General features: G+C 39.4%; 1 long non-coding RNA gene across 1 annotated transcript in view; it reads right to left on the reverse strand.

Annotated features, from left to right (window-relative positions):
- LOC124135029 overlaps positions 1–14,180 on the reverse strand; it is a 36,745-nt gene that overhangs the window by 10,256 nt on the left and 12,309 nt on the right. The window contains exon 2 of the long non-coding RNA XR_006861191.2: positions 3,346–3,401. This is a non-coding gene — a long non-coding RNA (uncharacterized LOC124135029). The remainder of the gene's footprint in view (positions 1–3,345; positions 3,402–14,180) is intronic.

Raw genomic sequence — 14,180 nt, forward strand, 5'->3', positions numbered from 1 at the left:
TTTCCTTTGTAAGCGTGTATACGTTACAGTCATTGTGTAAAATGTGATTCACTCTGGCAATTTATAAAATGTCTAAATATACTCAACAACAAAAGTTCCTGTGACACCAATATTTTAGTGTAAAGTTTGGTTTCCAATATTGTAGTACATGTATGGAATCAAGTCACAAAAACGCAAATGCTACAGAAAAACATGCATTGCATGCAAATGTTGACTTTTATGCAAGCCCCATGCATTTTCCTACCCAAGAATGGGTATAAAAACATGTGCGTTAACGGGATTCCATATGCATTGTTTAGCAACGTGCTGACAACAACCTCTCAGAAAAACAACAAAATTACGCAATTATTCAACATTACGAAATGCCACGCCTGTCCGAAAATGAGCATCTGCGAGCCATTGGAAAGCTTCAAGTAGGATCGAGTCAACGTGATGTTGCAAGACACAGGGACGTCCACAGGGACACCATTTGGTGTTCACGGCAACGTTGGCAACAGACGAATGCAGTCAGAGACAAGTGGGGACAAGTTCTATTGACTGACGAGTCTCGTTTTCACCTCAGCCACAGCGATGGACGGTTTCGAGTGTACCGACGTCGGAGTGAACGTCACGTCAATCATTCTGTCATGGAAGAAGATCGGTTTGGGGGCGGCAGCGTTATGGTATGGGGTGGGATTACGGCGAAACAGAGGACCCGTTTGATAGTGGTAGAGGGAAATATCAATGGACAGCGCTACCGCGACGAGATCATCGGCCCGTTTTTGCGTCGTCATGGCCCAGGCATTACCTTTCAACATGACAACGCTCGACTTGTTCAGGATTCTCTTCAACAAAACAACGTAAATGTCATCCCCTGGCCGGCTCGCTCCCCTGATCTCTCACCAATCGATCACATGTGGGATGAGATGGATTGGCGCCTTCGACGTCAACCAGGTGTTCCACAGACACGGCAGGAACATGCTTCAGCAGATATCACAAAATCCATATATACAAGCTTGTATATGCTTTGGAAAGATGATATATCCAAAGCATATACAAGTTTTGAATGATGAAATATACTAAAATATACAAGTTTGTATATATGACATATACAAAAATTTACAATTTTGTATAAATGATGTATCCAAAATTGTTTTTCTTTGTATATATCAGTAAAGGGAGATAATTGTTATGCATTCGTGTATACTTATTGTATATGTGCAAAATGAAGAGTTTTAAGTTGAGCACTGTGTTGCTTTGTAAATGTAAATGGTAAAGGGGGATATTGCCATGTATTGTTCTATAATTGTTTTGTATGTGCAAAAAGCCGATCAAAATTATTGGCTAGTTACAAATAAAACTGATATAGTGGCGTGTAAAATTATTGGAATGTTTAATTAGTACTCCTCACTGTTAGCGGGAGTCCTTTCTCTCCTTGCAATGATATTGGCGGGCAAGCGATTGAGGCGTCTGGTACTTTTCCTTGCGCGGTGCTTATAAGTAATTATGACATGGTTTATATTTGTTTAGGATGTTACGAAATTAAACATATCTATTTCTGTTGAGTGATTGAGTGATTGTTGTTTAACGCCGCATCAACAATCGTCTAGCTATTCGCGTCGATTGTTCCGAAGAATTATGGCTCACATTTAACCGTCCCGTTATTTTGCAGATTTTTCTCTTCATTGGTGAAATGGCACACACCTAATCCTATTCACTTCCCCAAACATTGTTAGATATGTATGCAAACTGATCAATCTGTCTTAATGATATTTGATAAGAACGTGATTTTATGGGATGTGTCAAAGCTATCATAGTGCTTTACTAAAACGCGTGTGCGAGCATGTGCACGTGCATGTATATTTGTTTTCGCGAGGTGCTCATGTATATTTGTATATGCGAGGTGCTCGTGTGATATATTCTACTATAATCCATTGGGTATGGGAGGGGATGGGGAAATGGGGTATCTGTACAAGATGTTAATGTATTCATACTTCTCACGATTTCCAGATAAGCTGCGTATTTGCGTAAAATACGCAAACTGCATTTGTAAATCACCATAAACCTTTTGAGTTGCTTGCGTACACAAATTATATAATCCAATATGCGTAATAACCTAATGTAGCTTTTCAGCTCGCGCACACCGATGTTTTTACGTATCTTTTCTTACTGACTGAATGCAGGCATCGGGTACACAAGAATTCCACTGTAGTGCATAATGCACAACTGTGCAACATCTTGGTTGGTTGGTTGGTTTGTTGTTTAACGCCGCACTCAGCAATATTCCTGCTATATGACGGCGGTCTAAAATAATCGAGTCCGGACCAGACAGTCCCGTGATTAATATCATGAGCATCGATCCACGCAATTGGTATCGATGACATGGATCAACCAAGTCAGCGAGCCTGACCACCCGATCCCGTAAGTCGCCTTTTACGACAAGCATAGTCGCCTTTTACGGCAAGCATGGGTTGCTGAAGACCTATTCTACCCCGAAATCTTCACGGGTCGTGCAACATCTTGCTTATTGTAACTTGTATCACTGTAACGAAGTTATGTAACACATCAACACATGTTGTTGTAGAAGTTAAAAACTAAAACAGTATACAAGTACAATTATTTTGAACAAGGTTCACTCATAGGTTTGCAATTAAGGATTGACTGTGTATTTTTTTTCGGTTCATTGAGGTATGAATCGAAAAACCGATGTGCAAACTGTATGAATCCGTTTAGCGGATTACAATGGCTTCCAAGGTCCGCTTCATACGGCTACGTTATTTGCAATTCTCAAAATTGCGAAAGACATCTGACCAGACTGCGTCTAAACGCCTTCGTAGCGCAGGTCTTAGAGCTCGACGTCCTGTCAGACAAAAGTGTTATTTTGACGTCAACTGAGCCGCAAGCAGTATATGCCCAAAACAGCGATGGAACATTGTTCAGCGACATTTGGGTGAGCGATTTATGCCGCACTGAGAATATGGGTAAGCTAGGGTGCACCGACATCGGCAAAATAATGTAGGTAAATTTCTCTCACACTGGTAGAATATACCTAGGGCCAGGCAACTGAACGAACCAACGCTATTGTGATGAAACTCTTCAGCCGCATGTTGTTTCCATCAAGGTATCCATCAACACGACAATGCTAGACTGCATACAACATGTGTAACTGTTGATCTGACTTCTATGAAATTAAAAGGCAGGAGAAGTATTCTCATCATTCAGGAAATAAAACATGAAAGAGAGTGAGTTTGAAAGAAAAACAGCCCGCTCACTTTTGAGAATTTATTTTACGCTGTTCCCCATAGTACATTAGTGCTTTTTGAAGATATCTATTTGTACTTTAGGGAACCAAAAAAATGTACTTACCGCAAACTCCCACTTTGATCTTGTCACTTCTGACAACGAATCGTAAAAGAGAAATCCTGTATATAAACGGACATACATGTTATTTTTACAGACGCGTTGTACATGAATAGCGAGTGAGTGAGTATGGTTTTACGCCGCTTTTAGCAATATTCCAGCAATATCACGGCGAGGGACACCAGAAATGGGTACACATTAACCACTAGGCTACTAGACCGCCCCACATGAATACAAAAGAAGGCGTGAAAATCATTATATTTACAACCTCGATCAACTTCTATTCCCTCTTATCAAAAAAGATTTCATACATATATCTTACATAAGACACAAAACGTGGATTGATCATTTATTATTAACAATTAATTATAACCAAGCAATGATTATTTCCATAGGGCCTGGGGGCAGAATAGGTACCAGATTTAGGCATAGCATCATTGTTGCCCTACTAACTAGTTAATATCAATTAACCGTAGCATCTAATGCTATTTGGTTGATATCTAATATACATGTGCACTTGCTGCATATGATTTGGTGATTATAAGTGAGACTGATACCTTATATAACATGTTATTTTAACTACAGCCCTATCAAGTTAGTGAGCACATATTGGTGGCAAAAATTCACATACACGACTACAATTACATTGTAGAGTAGTAGTAGTTAGTGAGCTAAAGTTTCATTTCATTCCTTTTATATTAATGTGTATTCATAGCAAACAGACAGGCACTATATTCGTAGAAAGGTCATAATGCCCACAGTACAATTCACACTTACGACTAATTAATAAACTATCTAAGAACAAAGGAAATGTTTTACTTCTTTTATCCATTTAGTGCCCACTAAAATGGTTGTGTTGTCTCTAATAACATTGCCTTATTTACCATTCCTTAGAAAGAGACCGTGATATGACAAGACCCATCCGCTCACTGGGATAAGTTACAGTCTCTGGCGCAACGAACCATGACCAGTGTTTTTAAAACTTTAGTTCTTTGTTCTTACATGTATGTTATGAAAGAACACTATTTATCAACAATACTTGTTTTGGTGTCAGATGTGGATCTATGCCACCGTTTTAATTATTCGAATATTTTTTGAGGATTTTTATCGGTAAAAAATACAGAGTTTATGTAATTTTATGACCAGGGAAAGATGAAATATCATTTGTTTAAAAAAATATATGAATAAGCCAAACATGACGTCTGTTGTAGTCGCCCCATTGGTTTGACTTCATATCACCTTACCATAAGTGCATATTGTATGTCAGGATAATTATAATATGATAACTACATGCTGCTCATGATACTAAGTAATGGAGGACATGAGTACACATCAACAGATGTTAAGTACATATAATTGTATAATTATATATCATAAACGTTCTTTTATCTGAAGCACTTGTATGAACTCCCATGCTCAATGTGTGAATGTTAATATGTCAAAACGTAGATTCTTACATGTAGATGTACACCTTGAAGAAGATTAAGGGTAGTCCTGATTTCTCAAGCACAAAGGGCATGTCAAACAAACAATACACCAGGGACTGGCCATCCAAGCGGAATGAGATTCTTTATTTTATAACTGATACTGTTAACGATTAACTGAACCGTGTGCGAAATACGCATCAGTCTGAAAGCGCACGTTAAATCTCCAAAGTAAGTAAGTAAGTAAGGATTAACTGAAACTAGAAACATGCTTAAACATGTGGGTTAACTCCCTCATACGTTTATATGCATGCTGGTTATGTGACTATACTGTTATATTATGAACAGATAGGTTTGTTTTAAGGAAATGATTCACATAACTACGTTTCCATAAACATATAAATAATCCTCGCCCCGACATACGCTACCCTAAGAATATTAAAAAGTCAATTCCTGAGTAAATTCGAGGTTATGAATTTTCATTTTCGGAGGACAAATAGTTTGTTTTAGATCTGGTCTGTTTTCACAAAGGAAATTCATAGTCTTTCACCATCTGCTGGAATTGCCGCCGTGAACGATACAATGATATGCAAGCTTTTTAAGGGATTGTAGATATTCAGAATAAATTCAGTTGAATACTAAACCAAACCTAAAGTTTCAATCTATGACTTTTCTGGAGTTTGTACAGAATTACAGCTTTTTAAACCATCTGACAACATGCACAAACCTGAAATCCACGTATCCGGGTCACCGTGACCTTTTAGCGCTGACTCAGCCCTTTTTGTTATTTTATCAATTACCGTCAAGCGAATATTATGGATGAAATCGTCTTTTTTGTCAGTATTATAACGTTTTGGGGCATTTGTAAGTTGATCCGAATGTTGATTATCGTCAGCTGGGGTTTCGTGATTCATTGTGGAAGATTTAAGGTTACATTGTATGGGACAATGAACATCTGAGTACAAAGGGTTAAAGTCTAAAACTTTCAAGTTTGTAAGTAAAGATAAGGTGAGGTGAAATGGGGTTTAACGTCGCGTCCAAGATTATTGCACTTATATAGCGACGTGCATGCACGTGTGTGTGTGTGTGGCTGCTTGTACTAGTCCGGACTGATGCCGATTTATAGTGCTAGCACACTGAGATACCATGCCGCAGTTTAACATGAATACCCCACTCAGACACAGTATACTGACTCCGAGCCGACCAGTCCTTGTTTTAGCCCCTTAATGCCGAGCGCCAGACAGGGTAACAACAAGTACCATATTTTAATGTCTTTTGGTATGACGCGGCCGGGGATCGAACCCCGGTCCTTCCGCTCTCCGGGCGGACGCTCTACCACTAGACCACGGACATAAAACAAAACATAATCAACTGTACTTTTGTCCCAACATGTTACCCTGCCTTCCGAACCGTCTTCACCTATTCTTCCATTGCAAATAAACAAATTCAGGTTTTTACACATATCAAGAAACTTGTATCCATGATTATTAATTTTACCTAAATCCTGACATTTTTTTAATTTAGGAAAATTCCCATCAAAAACATTGTCCGGTGTAAATTCACAAGACAATTCAACCAGATCCATATCAAGCTCTTTGAGAAGATTTTCATCGAAACTAATAAAATCATTTAAAGAACCTGTTTTTGCGTTAAAGTCTCCAAATAAAATAATATTTTTGCTTTCACTAAGCAGTTCCAGAATATCCTTTTCACATTCAGAAAAGCGTCGGAACTATAGTTCTTTGAACCTTCCGGGGGAATATATACAACCCCAAGAAAGATATCCTTGTCTGTACTAAACAATATTTTTGATATTTTAACCCGCAGGATATACTCATTTCTTTTGTCAAGTACGGATACGTACTCAGAATAGCTATTTTTGACAGCAATGGCGATTCCGCCTGATCTTCTCCTAGTATTTTCTCTATGTTGAGTAAATAAAGAGTAACCTTGAATCTCTAAATCGTCTAAAAACCCTGTTTTAGTTTCATGTAAACCAAAAAATATCTTGTCCCTGGAGCAGTTCAACACATTCTGGGTAGAATAGTCGCTTTCGCAACCCGCAAACATTTAAACTTAAGAGATTAAATGTATTTAAACCTTGTGGCACTGAATAATTGTCAAAAGGATTTACCATATCATCAACAGCATTATCATCATCATCATCATCATTGCGATCTTCATTGTCATCAGTATCGTCATCATCATCGTCGCTGTCATCATCATTATCATCTACATCGTCTTCAACATCGCTATCATCATCATCGCTATCATCATCATTGTCATCAGCATCGTTATCAACGTCATTTTCACCGTCATCTTCATCATCGCTATCATCATCATTGTCATCGATATCATTATTATCATTAACAACAGTAACAATATCATTAACAGCATCTTTTTTGTGGTCATTGTTAATAGCATCACAAACACCATCGTTAACATCAATATTAGTGTTATTAATAACATCGTCGTTTGGATGGTTGGTATCCTTACTAGTGTATTGTTTTAAACACTTATTGTTAGTACTGTTCATAAAAAGATTTTCATGAGAGAAATGTTGTTGATATTGTTGTATGTCGTTGTTGTCGTCAATGCTAGTAGTGAAAACTGTACTGTTTTCTATTTGAGAAGACGTATGCATTTCACCGACATTCCGCGTCACACGAGCAGAGATCTTCATTAAAGAGACACTGGCAGTTTCTAGTTGTGACGACACTGAATGTTTTATTCCAAGGAGATGGAGATTAGACACAGTACTAGTATGACGTACCTCGTTAGAAATGCTCGTGTCTTGAGTAAAGTTTGGTTGTTTGTTGTAGTTGACAGCGTGACCATGCTCCTAACCACCATTTCGTCTCGAGATGACAGCCTGTCTCGATGTCGCTTCTGACGTTGTTAGTGAGGCTCTATACGGGGATGGCGGTGTAACTTTCTCGAGCTTATTGTCAATATAAAGTTTGTCGACAACGATTGAGGCACGCTTGCCTTCTTTCCTTGCTGATTGAAATAAAGGCATTAGCACATCGCGCCGATAATCGCTAATTTCTAGTGGGACCTGCTGGACTACTCCATATGGTTTGTTCTTGAGTTCTTTCCCGCATCGTTTGACAGCATCCCGTTCTTTAGTATGTACGAATGCGGCTATGATAGGCCGGGGTTTAACTTGCTCGCCGGGGGACCGGGGTTTCTGTGGGTGGGGCCGATTCTGTGGACTCTCTTAAAGGATATATCATTGCTGTCCATTTCATGCTCTGATAAAGTCTCTGATAACCCGTTCGCAGTCTTCTGGGACAGTTTGTTTCCTGAGTAGAGATCCGATTTGGCGGTTTTCCTCTCCCCCTGTCGAGCCTCATGAATATTAGTAAAAATGAGGTTGTCCCGCATAGAACGACATCTCTGGTCAATGAGTGATTCTTTAAGGTGAACATTTTCTGATTTTAGCTCACCAATCACAATATCACAAGTGTTGTTTCAATTTAATCCTCTAGGTCACACTTACTGGCATGCAACAGTCTTACCTTATTCACCTTTAAACTCAGATTTGTACAACTAAGAATACTCTTTCACAGATGTAGGCGAATGTATTTATAATAATTTATTATACATGGAAGTGTTTTATGCGAAATGTTTTCCTTTATCATTCAAGTTAAAGTTCCATATAATTTGGCATTCTTGTTGAGTCTTCGCTCACAACAGAAAACGTTTTTCTCGTAATCTTCATTGCATGTATATTTTGTATTGGAATAACGATGATTATTTTTCAATGTCTGTGAAATGACTTTTGAAGATATTGGGATACTCAAATAGCATAAAGTAATCTAATGATCTCTGTCTTTATATTAGTAGTGGGCACTTCCTTTCCCTAGAAGACGTCTAATTGGTAACAACGTTGTAAATAGTGTTTAATCCTTGCCCGATAAGTTAAACGGGTTTTAATGCCTAAATATGTTTGTATCTTAAGCTTGTTTCGGAATTGTTTAGAGCGAAAACGTTTAAGATTTAATTAGCAAAGCAAAATGATACAAGAATCAGTTAATCAAGTACATTTAATATCGAAATGTGTTTGTGTCGGACGATATTATCTAGTAAGTATATGTGATTGATCACTTACAGTCGTTAATGGTGTCACTAAACGATCGACATTTCTCTTCTGATACGCTTGATTTAATTGCATTGTGATTAAATTTCACCAAGACCCCAGACATAAGTTTGATATAACGATTGTAACAGCAGAAGATTGACGCTCGAAAGAGACCGTTTAACTAAGGAATGACACCATTAACTATATTACACAGTTTTCATAAACATGTTTATGTTCAAAACATGTGGAGACTTTAGGATGTTGAGATCGCGGCATAAGTCATACATGACATAAAGTGTTTTGTTAAAATAATCAAATTCTCTGTTCCTTAAAGCTTAAGCACCAGTTTTATACCTCAACATATTTTTACAGTGTATTAATGTGGTAATATCGTTTGGACACGACCCTTAACATTTCATTATTGCAGCAGATAGCAGAGCAAAATACGATGCAGTTGATATATAATATAATATAATATAATATAATATATTTGAAAGTGATACTTAAACAGTTAATTTGAATCTGAAAGGTATTATGTTCAAGTGGTTTCTGTGATTATGTTCATGCGTGTACATGTACATGTGGAACGCAATAACTGAGAGACCGCCTCCGTGGTCTAGTGGTAGGGCGTCCGCCCGGAGAGCGGAAGGTCCGGGGTTCGATCCCCGGCCGCGTCATACCAAAAGACGTTAAACGGTGGTACTTGTTGTCACCCTGTCTGGCGCTCGGCATAAAATGGCTAAAACAAGGACTGGTCGGCTCGGAGTCAGTTTACTGTGTCTGAGTGGGGTATCCAAGTTATACTGCGGCATGATATCTCAGTGTGCTAGCACTATAAATCGGCATCAGTCCGGACTAGTACAAGCAGCCACACACACACATACACGTGCATGCACGTCGCTATATTAGTGCAATCTTGGACGCGACGTTAAACCCCATTTCACCTCACCTCACCAATAACTGAGAGTATTGATTCAAGGAGCATGTACCTTTCACTGCTATTATTAACTTACCATAGACACACACTTGGAAGGGTAATATATGTAATAAAATAATTTTCATTTACGAGGAGGAAGACAAAGACAAAAATTATCACTATTGTCATAATAATATGCGATAACATCAAATCTTATAATGGTGTAAAACACTTTTAGCAATGCTAAATCTGCCCTTGAAATTTCGTATAATACAGGGCCGGATCGGACCGTGGTCTCGTGGAAAGAGCGTCAGTCTGGAGAGCAGAACGGGAACACTTCTTACTAAAAGAAATTGAAAGATGGTACTTGCTGTCGGCATGGTACTTCAGTGGGCTAGCATTATCAAACCGACATTAGTTATGACGAGTACAAACAGTTCTACTAAACCGTTCACTATTCGTTTATTATTTATAGAAGAATTGTGTCTTGAACGCAGCATGACCATATATTTACACTATTCTGTCATGTCATGAGAAAATATATTTTTCTATATTTCTCGATTTTACACTTTTCCCTTTCCTCTGGACATAATAATAATAATAATAATAATAATAATAATAATAATAATAATAATATGTCCAGAGGAAAGGGAAAAGAGTAAAATCGAGAAATATAGAAATATATTTTCTCATGACATGAGATTATTATTATTATTATTATCATTATTATACGTAGATGATACATTTTCTTAGACCGTGGCCCTAATACGCTTCCTCAAGGTAGCAAACATGTATGAGATAAATAAATCAAATCAATACATTACATACTTGATATGGCGTGTTTTAGTGCTGACACTGATTTAATTTTGTTGATATGACTCATGTCATTTAAAATGTTAGTGTTGTAAATAAACACATGAGTAACAGTTTGTGGTGTTCTTTCCTTACTCCTTACTGGCTGACAGATTGGTGAAGAAAGGGCCGAGTCCACTTAAACCGTAGGTAACAGGTATGGGATTAGTAATGAATCAACCATTACTAAAAGTGTCTAACAAGTGGGATGTCTGACAGATGGGAGGACACCAAATTTACGGGTCACCAATTCTCTAACAATGAATGTAAAGACACTGGACAACGACGACCACCGGACTTTGCCGGATGGTGACGGAAGCCAGACAATTAAGCGAGAGGGAAACGGTACGGTCACTAGACTGTGACTGTACTGTTTTTCTCCTTTTTTCCAACATTTGAAATATTGGGTTCACGTTTCTTTGTTCTCACATATGTTGATACCTTTGCCATCAAGGCTCATATGACCTCACCCCCGGTCATAAAGTTGTCCTTTGTAGTGAATTCAATATGAAATCGGCTATAAACTCAAGATGTCAAAGTCTTTCAGGTTTTATTTATGAGGATAAATTTTCCTGCTTTTGATTTAATAGAAGTTAGATCAACAGTTGAAGTCAAGTTTTTGAAGATAGCAAATGGTAGTTTTCGGTCGAACTGCCACCAAAACTACATCATAGAATTCTAAGTCGACAGTCTTGGTGTTTTCGTTTGCTGGTTAGCTTTTACAGGTCAAAAGCAAAGTTAATCGCATTACTTTCGTCACGCATTTTAGGCCTGTCATACAGTTCCTGAAACAAATATATCCAATACAGCCGATGCAAGTCAAAGTTACTGTTGTAACGTCCAGTTTCTATGTGAAGCGGCGCTACTCCGCACCGGAATCTTGAAAGGGCGCTTCTGTGTGACCGCTGAATCTCACCCAACACATAGGATTCGACTCTATATTCGACTTTAAAAGTGACGTAGGTTCTCAGCTTATTTCCACCTGTTCCATGAACGCTATTCTTTTGATTGATCAGCTTCATCCAATTTTCTGCGAACTGTTCAAATATCTTTTCCTGAACCGTCCTTGTGTCGTAACATTTGTCATACGTGTAATTAATGTTGTTAAAATGAGATAGTCCAAGTGCATCAAACTTCAGGTGTATTAAAAAAACTTGATTCCGTTTACGTCGCGCCGCCCACCGATAGGTCCAATTGAGAACTTGATGTGCTAGACGTCCAGGATCCATGGTGCGTAATCTCAGACAGACAGACAGACAATTGTTTAGTAACTCTCAACTATTTCCAAACTAATGCCACTACACTGGAATAAACTATCCGTTCTTGTCACTGCCTGGCTCCGGAAATGCACAATCTTCGATCTTGTTTGTCGTACACCACTGCCCAAGCCCGTTAAGGAGTATATTTAAGTCCTGTTCACTCTCAGCGAGAAGATCGATGTCGTCAGCGTAAGCCAGAACAGAAATGCATTCATCGTCAACAGTTACACCAACTTCTAAGGCATTCAGCATAGTTATGAGGTCATTGATGTACAGGTTGAATAACAGTGGAGAAAGTAGGCATCCCTGGCGTAGACCACTCTTGACATTAAACCAAGACGTAAACGACCCGTTTATCCGCATACAAGCCTGAACATTCCGACATTCTCATGTAAAGGCGTGATACAGATCCCCACTGCCGCACGACGGGGGGAGTCCACCCCATGTCTCCACCGACAGCGGCGTTGTGCGTGTGTTTCCTTACACCGAGGAAAAACCGCATGGCCCAGTTCTGAACGGCTTCAATGCATGCCATGTTGTACGTCCTCCATATTCCTGCACCGTACTCTATTACTGACCATACCATGGAGTCAAATAACTTAGTAAAAGTATTGTACTGCATACCTCCAAGAGCTTTATATTTAGATATGTGGAGACCCAGGGATCTACTTGCTGCTCTGGCCATACGATTATAGTCGAGATGTTCTGTCAAGAGAATGCCCAGCTAGTTATAGCAATCGACGATCTCCTAGATCTGACCCCCGCACTTGAAAATACAATTAGTCTTCTTAGTTCAGGAGCTCCTGAAGTGTACGACTTTGGACTTTGTCAGTATTCACAGCCATCGAGTTGGTCTGACACCATATACTCAAGCATTCCAATAGTAGATTTAACTCGGATTCCGACTCCGCAAGTAGCACAATGTCATCGGCGTATGAAAGTATACCAACAGTCATCTGATCGATAACAACTCCTATGGACGTTTGGTTTACGGTAGCGATAAGGTCATTTATGAAAAGGTTGAAAAGTAGCGGTGATAACATGCATTCCTGCTTTAGTCCACATTTTACATCAAACCACGGTGTTGATCTTTCGGAAGTCTATGAAGGCTGCACATGTTGGCTTCTTAACATGCTCTCGTGCGCATAGCAGATTAGCCAACTGAGTGGATTGCGCAGAGGATGAAAGCTACATGTATGTCATTATTACTTAAAAGTGTTGAATTTGGTTTGACGGTTTAATTGTACGGTATACATTGTTATAATGTGAAATGTCCGCGGAAAATCGCGTTTTTTAAAACAGTAGTCCTCGGAAAAATAATCTTCCGCGTAAAAATATAAACAAAGATTTAAAAGAAAATACTCCGAAAAACCATCACGGATCGTCCTGTTTTTTATCAGAGCTTTCAGCACCAAACATGCCTTTATTATTATTCATAACACAATACTATTATTGTCTGATCTTAAGTTTCCGGACATCATACGTTTTCTATCACGAATACTTGCACTATAACGAGGGGTGTGGCATCACACAGAAATTGTAAATACTCCGATCATTGCGACCCTAGCCGTGTGAGGACAAGCGTTGTCCTGTTGAAATGTCAATCCCGGGCCATGACGTTGCAGGAAAGGAATGACCACAGGCCTCAGAATCTGATCTCTGTAGCCAACACCGGTGAGATTGCCCTGAACAACCACCAAAGGGGTTCGGTGTCGTGCTGTTATCCCACCCCAAATCATCACAGAGCCACCTCCAAAACGATTCCTCTCCACAATACAGTTGCGTGCATAACATTTCCCAAACGCCGGTAGACACGTTGGCGCCCGTCACTGTGGGAAATGTTGAACCTCGATTCATCTGTAAAGACAACATTTCTCCACCATATTCGAGGTTGGCGAACATGATTTCGACACCATCTTAAACGGTTGACTCGATGACGGTGTGTCAGGATGGGACGTCGTGGTCGAATCCCGTACTGACGTAAACGATTCCTGACAGTGTTGGGATGGATACGGCGCAGTCCAGGAATTGTCTGGGACGTCGTTACTGCCGTTTGGAACCTGTGTCGGAGATGTGTAACTCGAATCCATCTGTCCTGTCTTGGCGTCGTTACTCGGGGACATCCTGAACGTGGGTGGTCGGCAACGTCATTTGTGTTCTGATAACGCCTCACCAATGCCGATATCGTGTTACGATGGCATTGGAAATGTGTTGCCAACTGTTGTTGCCGCATTCCCGCTCGGATCATTCCAATGGCTTCATGACGCTGTGCAGCTGTCAATCTTGGCATGATTTGCTTGTGATAT

This window comes from Haliotis rufescens, unplaced genomic scaffold, assembly GCF_023055435.1.
Source record: "Haliotis rufescens isolate VD_foot unplaced genomic scaffold, xgHalRufe1.0.p SCAF_15, whole genome shotgun sequence".
Classification (NCBI taxonomy): Eukaryota; Metazoa; Mollusca; class Gastropoda; order Lepetellida; family Haliotidae; genus Haliotis; species Haliotis rufescens.